The sequence below is a fragment of the Camelus ferus genome, chromosome 15, assembly GCF_009834535.1.
Source record: "Camelus ferus isolate YT-003-E chromosome 15, BCGSAC_Cfer_1.0, whole genome shotgun sequence".
Taxonomy (NCBI): Eukaryota; Metazoa; Chordata; class Mammalia; order Artiodactyla; family Camelidae; genus Camelus; species Camelus ferus.
Window position 1 is genome coordinate 40,636,785 of NC_045710.1, and position 13,078 is coordinate 40,649,862.

Below are 13,078 nucleotides of genomic sequence, written 5' to 3' on the forward strand. Positions count from 1 at the left end.
CAGTTATTCTGATTTATGCTACCATAGGCAGAAGTACAGTACACTTATATTACACGTTTGATGGCATTTAAAAGGTCAGAATATCTGAGTTGCAAATTTCTGTTCTGAGCAGCCTGGTCTGTTGAACCCCTCTTGAGAATTCGAATTAACCATGCTCACTAATTCAGCATCTCTTCTGTTTCCTTAGACAGCAAGTGCCAATTCACCCATTCACCTAAGCAGAATAAGAGGACCCGGAAAGACAGGTCATTAGTCATTTCTGCAGATGATGGCTTCCACGTGACTCACAGGAAAGTGAGGGGAGAGTCAGCTTACAGGAAGGAGAGGAGAGAGAGTGAAAAGAGCAGACAGAGGCTGTGTGAGGGGGATGCCATGAAGAACTCTGAAGGATTTGTCTCTGGCGGTGCTCCTTGTTGGTGATGGGCACCTCTCATGTTGATTGGCCAGGCAGGCTGCTTCATTGTGACAGGACATGACCAGAATCGCCCTGGCTGTGGTGCCACGGAAGGAACTGACTGAATTAAGTGTACGTATGAGGGTACTTTGGAAGAGACTATTATGATTAATTAGAGGTCTAGAAATGAACATTATCCAGGTGGTTGGCCGTGAATAGCTCCCCCAGTATAGTGACTTTCATGAGAAACCATTAGGAATCAAGCTTTTCAAAATCTGTGGAAGAACAGGCTTGAAAATTGCTTATGTTCACAGGATCCCTTTAGCACGTAAATGGAGACCAATGCTTTAGTCCTTCTTATTCTAAAACTATATGCCATTTGATTTTCACCCTTAATTTCTTTGGCTTTTTTCCTGTTGCAATTGCCCACTTTGGGTTTTATTGGCCTAGCACATAAATCTGCTTTTGATGGAAACATTGTTCTTGCTCGACTCTATACAGCTATGTATACAATAGGTATTCATTTAAAAAAAGAGAGCTAGGCTGGTGCTATTATGCCTATTCACAAGGCATATTCACAAGTTATTTTTATGCATGTAGGTATCTGAAATTTCACCCTTATGTTAAAGTAGTATGTAGGTGACCATCCTTAAATTGGCATATGGCATCTTAAGATTTATTTATATCTTTAAAACAATGAAACAACTTTATAAACTCCTTTAGCCAAATTGTTTTAATTGTGAATAAAAGTATTTATTTAAAACGTATTTTAAAATAGTTAAAAGTAATTACATTTTTTTCATGGAATTAAAGTGTGAAACACTAACTTCATGAAGGGCCTTGGAGCACACTTGCCCAGCTGGAGACTTGGATATAGAATTGGCTTTGCCACTTTCAAGGTCACACTTTACTGTGTGATTTTTAGCATGCCACCAGCTTCTGTGGTCAAAATAATTTATCCCTCAAGTAAGGGGCTTGGAATAGAGTTTTTTGAAGTCAGTAGTCTCAGAATTTGGATTTCACAGATATATAAAACCTAAGAATAAGTCTGGAATTTCCAACTTTTTACTCTTGTTAGGTGTGGACTGTAAAATAATCATCATCTATTAACACTATCATTTCATAAAAGATTATTTGAGCGTTTACAAACAAAAATATGTATTTACTAAAGGGCAGTTTTTCTCCTGAACATTGTACTGATCTGTCTGTCTCTAATAAAGTTTTTTTGGAACAATAACAACATATAACCCAGGGTTCAGATTCCACAATGCAATGCAAAGTGCATTTCTACTGTCGAGCATATTTTGATACTTTATTTTTATCCCAGCCGTCGTAGAAAATCTAGTTTCACACAGCTTGGAGTGTTGAACCCGCAGTGTTAATTTCACTTAGAGTTGAGACGAACTGATGGAAACTGGGAACCACAGACCATGTACCACTTCCAGCTTCTTGCCCCTCTTCTCACGAGGACAGGGAGAAAGGGGACTCATTAACCTGGAGATCTGACCAACTTGGCCCGGGGGCTCTTCTCCCTGCTTGCCACCCACCCACTGCCTTCCTCCAGAGTGTATGCAGCTGGGCCTGGACCCCTGACAGAACAGTGAGGATGTTATCTGAGAGCGATTCTGTGCTCAAGTGGAAAGTTGACTGTGCATGGTGTGACCTGAGAACTATGGAGCTAAATCCCCTCTGCACCGCTGTGCCTTGTTGGAAACTTACCAGGATTGCAGCAATTCATCTTGCAATGTCTGAATAGGCCCAGTCCCCTTTGACGTAGCCACAGCAATGATTGAAAACCTCATCAGTGAACAGGGAGCTAAAGAGGCTATAGTGGCGATGACTTGGGATTGTAGAGTTCTGAAGTCTGAGGTTAGATTTCTTCCATTTGAGCAGGTCTCAGATGGCAGACTATAGATGTGCTGACTAGGTGTGAAATGTGCATTCTTTGTCAAGATTCTTATTTCCTGTGCTGCTTAGTGGAACAGTGCTCTGGAAATCCAGAGTGAAGGATTTCGCTTTCTATTCCACCATAGACTAGATTTTTCTCAAGTCTCTGCTACCTCTGTACCAGGTGGGAAAGTATGGCTTATCAACTAAAGTTTGGAAGAGAGGAAGCCAGTGATAAAGCACTGTCACCAGACTCTTCTGTGCTTTTATTATATCCCACCCAACCAGATTTTGATCGCCTTTTCTAGGAACCTTTGGGCAGAAGAGACAGCCTCTCCTTTCTTTGGCACTTTTATCCTGTAACTTTACAGCTGGAGCTTGAACTCCTTTGGAGTGAGGCTCTTCAATGAAACTGGGAGGGTACCATTAACTGAAGGGAATGGCAAAATCTATAGTGATTTCATCGTAAATCCTTGCCTTGACTCACCAGGCAGCCACGCATTCTAAACAACATCAGGGATAATACAGATTTATGACAACAAATTAAAGGCTAATCAGTGTGCCCTGAGATAAACAACCTAGTAAAACAAACATAAATGACAGTAGGGAGAAGCATGAGCTAAGTAAGCCACAGGCCCTTCATCCTAGGAGTTCATGGTCTGCCCAAGGGGGGTGGTAAGTACCAGAGAGGGTGTATGAGTAAGAGCCAAATGGACAGAAGGAGCTGTTGCTGCTGAGGGCCTTGCTGGGCTTAGGAGATGGCCCACGGACTGTCCCGTCAGGCAGGAATGGCTGCTGGCTGCTCAAAGGAGCCCTTTTGTGAGGCTGAGTCTGGGGGTGGGGGTTGGGTTTGGATAGGCTGGTGGGAGGGAGGGATGAGGCTGTCTGGGAGAGATGGTGTGAAGCAGAGATGAGCACATGGTATTAAGGAACCATGAGGATGTGGGTAGGTCTGTGCTGAGGTCTGTCTTAGGCTGTGGTAGATGATTTTGCAAAGCGGGTAGAGGCCAAATTACATACGGTATTCGGTGCTATCGGAGAGTGTTTCCTAATAGTGACCTTAATTCTTCATAATGGGGAGGAAGGTAAAATATTTTCCAGTGTTTAGACCTTGTTATTAAACTAAGTGGACCAGGAAAGCAAGTTCCTTAGCATGAAAAAAAATCTTTTATAACTCAGTTTAATTTTAATAGTTTGTTTATTCCTTTTTTTAAAAAAAAATTGAGGTAGTGGGGAATTGAACCCAAGAGCTCGTTACGTGCTAAGCATGCACTCTGCCACTTAGCTATACCCTTCCCACTAATCCTTTTCTTAAGGGTCTCTGGACTAAGAAGTTTTACAATGACCAGTGCTTGAGGGCTTTATGTGCCCAGATTTATACTGTTATTTAATCCTTTCCCATTATTTAATTTTTTTAGCAAAGGCTATGCTGAATTACTGTTCTTCTTTAGTGGAGGAGTTTTACAATGGGGGTCATCAGTTAAGAAAACCCATCTTCTGACTAATGCCTTCTGAGTCAGTAATAAAGATGTTATAAGCTTTGGGGAAAAATATAGCCTAGTTGCCTAGAAGGCAGAAATAACAGTGCCAAACAGAAATCAAGAAATTTCATTCTGTTTAAACAATAAAGGGAGAAAAATAATCTTGGAACCCGTTGACCTTTTGATGGGTGTAATGTAGTAAAATTAACCTAATTTAGCCTTTACATGTCATTCATTTTAATGGTTTTCCACTTTAGTGTTTTGACCTCATCTAGCCCACAGTGATGTGTATTAAGTCTCAGATGGTTTTCTAACTGCTCCTTTGAGCCCTGGAGGAGGACAGGTGCAGGGGAGGAGCCAGGCTCTACCACCCGCTTCACCCAGTCACAGGTACCCTTGCACTGGGGCAGCTCCACATTTAACTGGTTTGTTTGTTCACACTTCTGCTTAAGCTTCTACTGGAACAAAGGTGACTTCTTACAAACCTTGAAAACCGAATAAGGGGGGAGTGTCTAACCCAGAGACGCCCAAAGAAGCAAACATTTGGATACACAGAGCTGGATTTCTAGACCAGTGAATAGATGGTTCCAGAAAACACCATTTCCTGATTCTTCTTGTCGCCGAGTGTGTGCACTTGGTCTCAGCTGTGATGATAGGCATGTTAAGAAAACATACAGTCGGGTTAATTCACAGGCATGGGGATTATCTTTTTCAGAGGTTGACGTTGAAATTTGTGTCTTTGAAAACTTTCACCTTCAGGGTCTCCTCCTTCGGTCTCCACCATCTGTTCTTTATTTTGTGATGCCCTCTGGGGCTGAAGGGAAACAAAACAAATTCTTTAAAGGAAACCAAGCTTTTGTTAACCTCTACCTATAGCTGCTGAGGTGCTGATCATTTTTTTAATGATTTTCATAGAAGTAACAAACTTTTCCAGAGAAATTTAACTTAATGTTAATTCCTGAATCCGCCAACACAGCTTTTTCCTATCATTACTGCCCTTTTCCTTTCTGCCTGTGGAACTATTTGGGCAGAATTTGATGCTTTACTAGCTTAACTAGATAAATGTGATCTATATTGTGACATCAGTGAATCGCCATTTGAAAAGGTGGAATTTGAGTTTTAGGGTCCTGTAATTGCCTGTCTGCCTCAATTCTGAGATCTGATTGGATGATTTATTTATTTCAGAGCTAGTTTTTAATAGTGTTCAGGATACTAAATTTTATTAGCTCTGGAAAAAGCTAAGAGCTAATTTTATCTATAAAATGAAGTTTTGTTCTGTCTCTTATCCACACACTCTCACAAACATATGCCTAATCTTTTACTGACACCAACTTTGTTGACTCCCTAAAGATACAGCTTCACTGCAGCAGAGCATGTGAGGCAGTGGTACCTGCTACAGCTACATAGGATCCTTTACATCCCTGCAGTCATGGCTTCTGGAATCCTGGGTTAATGTCACTCAGGAAGAGGCTGGTTTGATGAATGGAAGCTTAGAATTTAGTGGGCCATGGTGAACCACTCAAGCAATGTCTTGAGCCCATCTTCACTTGGAGAGACGCTTTCACAGTGACTTTATAAGTATCAAGATAATCTTTTCAAGCTTCCACCTCATCCTCCTCCTCCAGGCTCACCCAGTACACGTGATAAAAGGGAGGGGAGTGGAGACGGGAACATTGTCAGGAGAGCTGGCAGCCAGGATGTTTCCTTTCTACTTGTAAACCCTTGGCATGTCATAGTCTTCAGCATCCTCTCATTAATGTCAAAGAAACCAGAATTTCCTTCTCTTCCCCATATCGAATCTCCGAAATCCCCCAGTTATGATGCAGACAGAAGGCAGCAGGCACTCTTCACCTGTCTCAAGGACTTCCTTGCACATGCAGGCCTAGGGTCTAACTCAGGTAGAAAGGGAAGGAAGGAGTCTTTTGGCCATGGTGTCAGTGCCTTGCCATTCTAATCCGTCCTTCTCTGAGCAAGTTGATCGCAGAATGGTGGCAGATTTGAATTTGCTGTCAGAGTTCGTATTCTGGTCATCTTTAATATTCAGTCTTGATATGACAGTTTATATTGTAGTTTTCTTCTACAGATGGCTGTGGTACAGTGATTTCACAGAAAATAAACAGAATACTAATTTGTTGAATGCAACCTATTTGGAAATAACATTCTTATGGAGTCTCGCATGCCTTCCTTTCTCTTCTCCTTATAAAGAAAATTAAAACAAACAGACAAACAAAACCCTAGTCACTTACAAGAACATTAATTTAGGCCTGGGTAAAAATGAAGAGATGCAAATAGCAGTCTGTTCTTCTTTTCCCAGACGTAAATATTGACTTGTGTACAAAACTTCCTACTTAGTAGTTGAAATGACTTTTTTGATTTTTTTCTGTTGGTTGTTTACTGCTTGCATTTTTGGCAATGGTTTTATTCTGTAGTGGACAATAATGAGCTAGCTGTGCTGGTCAGACTCCATCAGATGTAGAAATGTGAGAGAATTTGTCATTTCTGTTTTAGAGACTTAACAACTTACATTAGTTCAAGACTTAAGTGAATTTAGATTAGGTTGTGGTTTTGTCTTTGTGGAGATGCCAAAATACAGTGTAAAGGAAGATTAGACAAATCATCTGTTGAAATGGTTACTTATCCCTCTATTCATTTATCTTTTGTTGAGCTGCTATTAGGTACTAGGCTCTGTGCTCACCTTTTATTCCCCAGCTGAGCTTTTGCTCTGCTTTATAGATGGTGGATCCCAGGCCTGCTGCAGGAATTCATATTTGTGACTTCCAAACTAACTGGCCCTTGACTTTTAATGCCATCATGGTGGCTTTGGTTGTTAGAAAGAGGACCTTAAAATTTGTTGGAGATTTAAAACTTAAGCAAATTCTAGTGCTTTTAGGAATATTTTGGGGGAGTTTTCAGCCTTATCTAGAGCTGACTAATGTTGTCTAAGGAAGAGCAGCAACAAAAGCTGGGGTGGTGCAGTGTGGTGATGGCAGGGTGATCTGAACCACTGACTGTGTGCTCTTCACAAGTGGCCGGCCCCAAGCGCACATCCTTTGCTTCCGTAGGATCTGTACACTACTTGAGCAGTTGTAGACTAGTGGTCTGAGGGCCAAATCCAGTCACAGTTGGTTTTATTTGGCTCACACAGTGTTCCAGCAATTGGCAAAGTTGCATATGAACCTAAGTTTCCATCTTCTCTTGATAAATGGGGGGGTCTTCTGACACTGGTCCTGCACCCCCACACGACAACAGTCAGCAGGACAGAGTAGCAGCTGCCTCTTTAGTGGAGGTGTTCTTGTTGTCTACTGCTGGGTAACAAACCCTCTCAGCACCTAGTGTGTTAAAACAGCGACACTTTGATCATGCTTATGGAGTCTGTGGGTCAGAAATTTGGACAAGACAGGGTGGGGAGGGTTTGTTTTTGTTCCATGGTTTGTGGGGCCTCAGCTGGGGAGACTTACCTTCTGGGGAGTGGAATCATCTGGAGGTGTCATTGTTCACATACCGTGTGCTGGGGCTGGGATGGCTTGGGCAGCCCCCTGATCTGTATGAAGCTTCTGGTCTTTCCATGTGGTCTTTCTATGTGTCTCCTGTGACTTGGCACCTCAGGATAGTCTCGGCAGCTCAGTGATCCAAGAGCAAGTGTTAGAGCAGAAAAAGGCAAAGGTCACCTGGCCTTTTAGGACCTGTCCTTGGATGTCGTGTGTCCCTTTTCTTATACTCTATTGGTTGAGTCTTAAGCCTACCAAGAGGTAAAGGGTCATAGATCCCACCTCTCTCTGGGCTGAGTGGCAAGGAATCTGCAGCTGTGTTTTAAAACCACCCCAGGAGCCAAACACGGTTCCATTTGTTGTGGTCCTCACCACTCCCTACTACATTACCTCCAGGCTCTTGACCCATTTCTGTCATCCAGCTGCCTCTGAGGGCATTTGAACTAGGGTTTACTGCTCTTCCTTGGTACTTCCAAATTTAGACGAACCCTAAATTCTAGTTAGAGCTTCTTTTGTCAATATTCATAATGATAAATCTAAGTGTACCCTGTGGGGAAGTGGAACGCAGTGTGGACTCGGACTGCAGACTCCTTTTGGGAAGCTGTGTATGATTTTTGGCTGGGGGAGATTGACCCACTGAGGTATTTATGCTTGTGTTGGCCCTGCCCTGTTTTTGCACTTGGAGAAATGTGTTATCTTCCTCATGTATTCATTTCCTTCTTTCCTGTTCTTGGCTATATGCATTGCCTCCTGCATTTCCTTATTGTGGGGAATATGGGCCAAGCTATTTGTTTTTTAGTTTTAAAATATCCTGTGGGTGTGATCACTATCATGGTGAATAATGAAATCTTATTTATTGGTGCTACATAACTAGGGATGTTAGAAATAAAGCAACCCCAGTTTTTAAAAAAATTAAGGAAAAGTTTCTAAAACAAATATAATCTTCCTTTTCATTGTCACCAACCTCTTTTCTTGCAGTGAGGGCATCACAGTTGTCCTGGTTGGAATACTGGGGTGTTATCCAGTCTCTTCTTTGCCTATCATTCTAAACTGTCAAATTCATTTATTCTTCCTCTAAATATTCCTCCTCTCTGTTCCCTGTCCCCACTGTCATTCCCTTAGCTCAGGCCCTTGTAACTGGAACTTCTGGCAGAAGGGCACCCACCTAGATGTTCTTTTCATCTCTGATATCTCCCATTCCACACTGTCCTCTGTTTAAGAGTGATCATCCTAAAATCTCCGTCAGATCATGTTAATTCTCTCCTAACAAGCTGACAATGGCATCTCTATGCTTCTGGATAAAACTCAGTCTCCTTTTGTAAATGGCACTGGAGATCCTAACAGGGTCTGGACCCAGATTAGCTCTTAGACCACATGTCAAATTGCTCCTACCCACTCCAGAACATCACACCCTAAGTTTCTCTGGTCATAACTGGCCACTTGCTTCCAAGTACTTGCCAAGTATGCCTGGCTGTGTTCTACACTGGAAGCCTTTGCTGGTGTTCTGTCTTTCCCATTCTGTGCCAAATGCCTCATCTTTGGGTTTCTGTAACATCCCAGAGCACTTATCCAGAGTAATTTGCTTGCCACCTGTTTTCCCAATTCTAATTCAGATTTCCTGAAGGCAGAAACCACCTTCTGTCTCTGTATATCAGTGCCTGGCGTGAGTAGGGCTTTTGGTAAATGTTTATGGAATGGCTGATTGGTTGAGGCCCACCAGTGATTCCATTCCAAAATTACTCCCGCAGAAGAGAGTACTTAAAATGGGAGAGAAGATTCTATTCCAGTTTCATGTTTGGCAGGGGGAAGGCGTCATTCTCTGCTCTTCACGCTGAAAAGGAACATATGTAAATGTATATTTGGAAGGAGAATGATGAAAGGTCTTTTTCTAAAATTTAAGTTTTCTGATAATATACTTGTATACAAAAGGAAGTATTAAATCTAGTCCTCCCTGGTAAATGTCAAGAAGAACTTTCCGTCGTGTGTACCTGCACTTGTGACCTATGTATTAGTTCCCTCAGTGAGCAGCTCGAATTTTCCCAAAGGTCCTATGAGAAGCATCCTGGTACTGTGGACAGGGCATGAGCTTGGAGCCAGGTGTGCTCTGTGTAAATTCTGGTTCTAGTTCTTCCTAAACTATATGTCCTAGGGGACAGCTTGCTTCATTTCTTAGAGCCTCATCTTATTTGTAAAATGTAGGCAGCAGGTCATAGTGGCAGTTGATAAATGTTAGGTCCCTTCCTTCCTCCAGAGGGGAAATAATAGTACACCTGATTTGATATTTGTTTGACAGTTAAAGAGCCATTTTCTTCACCTCTTAGCTCCTTCTTTTGTCAGTTTAGTCTCAGCAACTTAGAAGTGAGTAAACCGCACACTGCCAGCTTATTGTCACTAACGATGTGTGGAGAGGATATAACATCACAGAATCAAGGGAATGAAAGGTGAAGAGCTCTCTCCTGACCCTACAGAACTGTTTAGGGCTCTTTGCTTTTATGTCAGCTGACAGCTCTAAAATGATTCAGTGTGGCCACTGTTGTTTTATAAAAGAAGAAAGAAGCACTTGGATGTGCTCTGAATGTGTCCAGAATTTCACAGTTTCAAGCTCACTGCTGAGTCCTGGGCCTCTGTTGCCTGCTCCTAGAGCATTTGGTCAGTATTTTACATTTGCCTGTATTTCATTCCCACCTCTTGTAGATAGAAGCTCAGAATGGCTTGGATGGCAAGATCGTTCAGGAGCAATTGAGATCCATGATCTTGTTTTACGAAGAATTTAAATGTGGCTGTAATTGGCAGCGGGTTCTTTGTGTTGCTAAGAGCCGAGGCTAAAATTACCTAGGTTTCAAACAAAAGGACTTCTTCTAGGAACTGCCTTTTTCTAGGAGTTTGGGGGAAGAGGGGAAATAGATGACTTTTGACTGAATACCCAGACTCTAGGATCTAGGCCAAACAGGGATTGAGCTGGCTCTCAAATTTTTATTATTATGCTACTCTAGGAACCCCCTTGGCAAGAGACTAATGCACTTTTAATGACTGGATATTAAAGAGTATTTATTTCAAGTGTAAAAAAGTTGCTGTTGAAGTGATTTTCTTTTCTCCCTTGTCTCAACTCAGGCATAGAAGGAGCAAAGTCTAATAACTGGAAATAGAACAACCAAAAATAGTCTCTTCTCATAAATGTGACCTGATCATATTTATGTGACCTGGTTTGGGTAGGGCGGCCCTTAGTAGTGAATTGGAATTTTGGGAGGAGGGTGCACTGTCAGCAACAGGATGTGGCAAGTGGGTGGGTGGGGGGAATGTGGTACCAGATGTGTTCAGTAAGGCTGGGCAGGCACTGGGGACTGGGCTTGACTGATAGTATGTGGTGGTGTTGAACGTTCTCCTGAGACAAGACTACAGATAAACACAGTTTCCTAGGGGAAAAGTTGACATTAGTGTGGATATAATATGTTATATATGTCTGGACTCTGAGGCCGGATGGGATTTTGAGTCTTGGCTTCTCCACTTGCTACTTGTATGACCTTTGACAAATTATGTAGCCTCTTTGGGCTTAGTTTTCTCATTCACAGGAAGAGAATGGTAAAAATTTCTACCTTATGGGGATGTTGTGAACAGTAAGAGAGTCAATATATATAAAGCATTTCAATTGATACCTGCACTTACTAAGAGCAGCATAAATGTCTTAAGATGAGTTAGGATTTTCCATTGATTACCATACTACTTGGAGACTGTAGGTGAGAGTCAGTGGTAACTTAGGTGAATGCCTTTGACTAGAAGCTAATTGTCCAGTGGGTGAATTTTCTTTTCTCCTGCAAGCCAAATTCCTATATTCTTTTCCTGAATAAATGCTGATATCCAAGATGAGCTGAAAATAGTACAATTAAGGGAAGAAAAATGGGAATGAAAGCTTGTGTTAATCATGGTTAACAGTTGAACTTAATTTACTGGCCAAAGGTAGACCTGAATTCAAACTCAGGCAGGTAGAGCCTAGAGTCTGGACTTTCAACCTCAAAGTGCAAGTGGTTGTGCTTTGTACATTTTTAGTGCTGTATAGCCGGGGTTGCTAAACCCTGACCTGCAGGCTGTGTCTAGCCAGCTGCCTGTGTTTATTACTTGCAAGCTGAGAATGGTTTAAAAATTTTTTAGTGATTTAAAAAGATCTAAATAAAAGTGTTTTGTGATGTGACAATTATGACATGAAGATTCTATTGTCCATAAATAAAGTTTGGTTGGAACCTGGCAGTCCATTTATAGTGTCTATGGGCTGCTTTTGTGCTTCCATGGCAGAGTTGAGTAGTTGCAATAGAGACCGTAGGTTCTCAAAGTGGAAAATGTTTACTGTTAGCACTTCACAGGAGAGGTTTGCTGAGCCCTGCTGTGTAATAGTCCACTGCATGAATATTCCACAAAATGTGCATTCATTCTTCTATTAATGGGCTTAAGGACTTTACTGGTTTTTGGCAGTTATGAGAAAAGCCGCCGTGAATCTTTATATGTGTATACTGGTGCGCGTAAGCGTGTGTCTCATTATTGGGTATATACTTTGGAGTGGCAGTGCTGAGTGATGAAGTGTGTCTGTCTTTAGCTTTACCACATAATGCCATTTGTTCCAGAGTGGATATTTCTAGTTAGATTCTCACCAGCAGTGGATGAAACTCCTAATTGCTCTATAAGCTCACCAGTAATTGCTGTTTGTGTGTGTTGTATGACTTCAAATTTATCAATGAAATCTAGTATTTCACTTAGGTGTTCTTTTGTTCCTTTCTGAACACCAATGAGGCCTTTATATTTGGGCATATATTTCTGCATTAGTTCTTTTCTCTTCTTCCAAAACACCAAATATCAGTAATATTTTAATTTCTCTTTCATTTTTTTATTTGGACTTTGCCATCTTATTTTTTGAAATTATTTATTTTTTATGAGCTTTTGAATCTAAAATTTCTCTGCAGACATGGGGAAATATGCCACGAAAGTAAGAGGCTGTGTGGTCTCCTGGGCTGGCTATGTTTCCACTGATAATCTTCCTCTAAGGTTAGATCAGAGGTAACAAACACATGTGAAAAAAGGGGTTTCTGAGGGGAGGGTATAGCTCAGTGGTAGAGTGCATGCTTAACATGCATGAGGTCCTGGGTTCAATCCCCATTACCTCTATTAAAAAATAAGTAAATAAATAAACATAATTACCTCCCTCCTTCAAAAAATAAATAAAATAAAAATATAATTAATTTTTTTAGAGGGGGATTTCTGTTCTGACTGGATCTCTCATGACATTCTGTGGCTTGTTCTGCATCTTATTTGCCTGTAGGTATATTCCCTATACCCCTCCCAGTTCCCAGCCCCTCCATCCTCAGACACAAACCTCTCCACCTAGTTGCCCACGTCACTGGACAGGCTTCCTCCCCCTGGAGGTCTAGTCTGACTCGGGCTTTTGGGAAACCTGTTTCCACTGATGTGGGGGAGGTGTGGGTAGTGACCTCTGTTGTCGAGGTGTGCTTCATAGTTTCCATTGTGGAGTTGTCACTGTGTCCTTGTTCTAAAGAAGTTTCTTCTATGTTTAATTTTTGGGTTGGTTTTGAAGGAGGAGCATTCCTTTACTTAGCCTTTTTTTTTTTTTTTTAAACTGGATGTCGTGACATATCTTTTTGGTGCTTTAAAATACATGAATGTTTGGTGTCAGATAAAATAGGTGGGTAATTAATTTTCACTTTTTTATCCTGATGTGTTAATGCCAGGTAGAGAGCCAGCATTTGTAAGGTGTTTTCTTCCCAAAGACATAAGCATCTAGAATGGAAGGGAAAAAAAATTCTATATGGAATAAAAGCAAAATG

The 13,078-nt window shown here is 41.5% G+C and overlaps 1 protein-coding gene and 1 non-coding gene across 2 annotated transcripts in view; both read left to right on the top strand.

Annotated features, from left to right (window-relative positions):
• Positions 1 to 13,078, top strand: part of CCDC85A (coiled-coil domain containing 85A) — a 172,492-nt gene that overhangs the window by 15,725 nt on the left and 143,689 nt on the right.
• TRNAV-AAC lies at positions 12,330 to 12,401 on the top strand. The gene has a single exon. It is a non-coding gene; the product is annotated as a tRNA-Val (tRNA).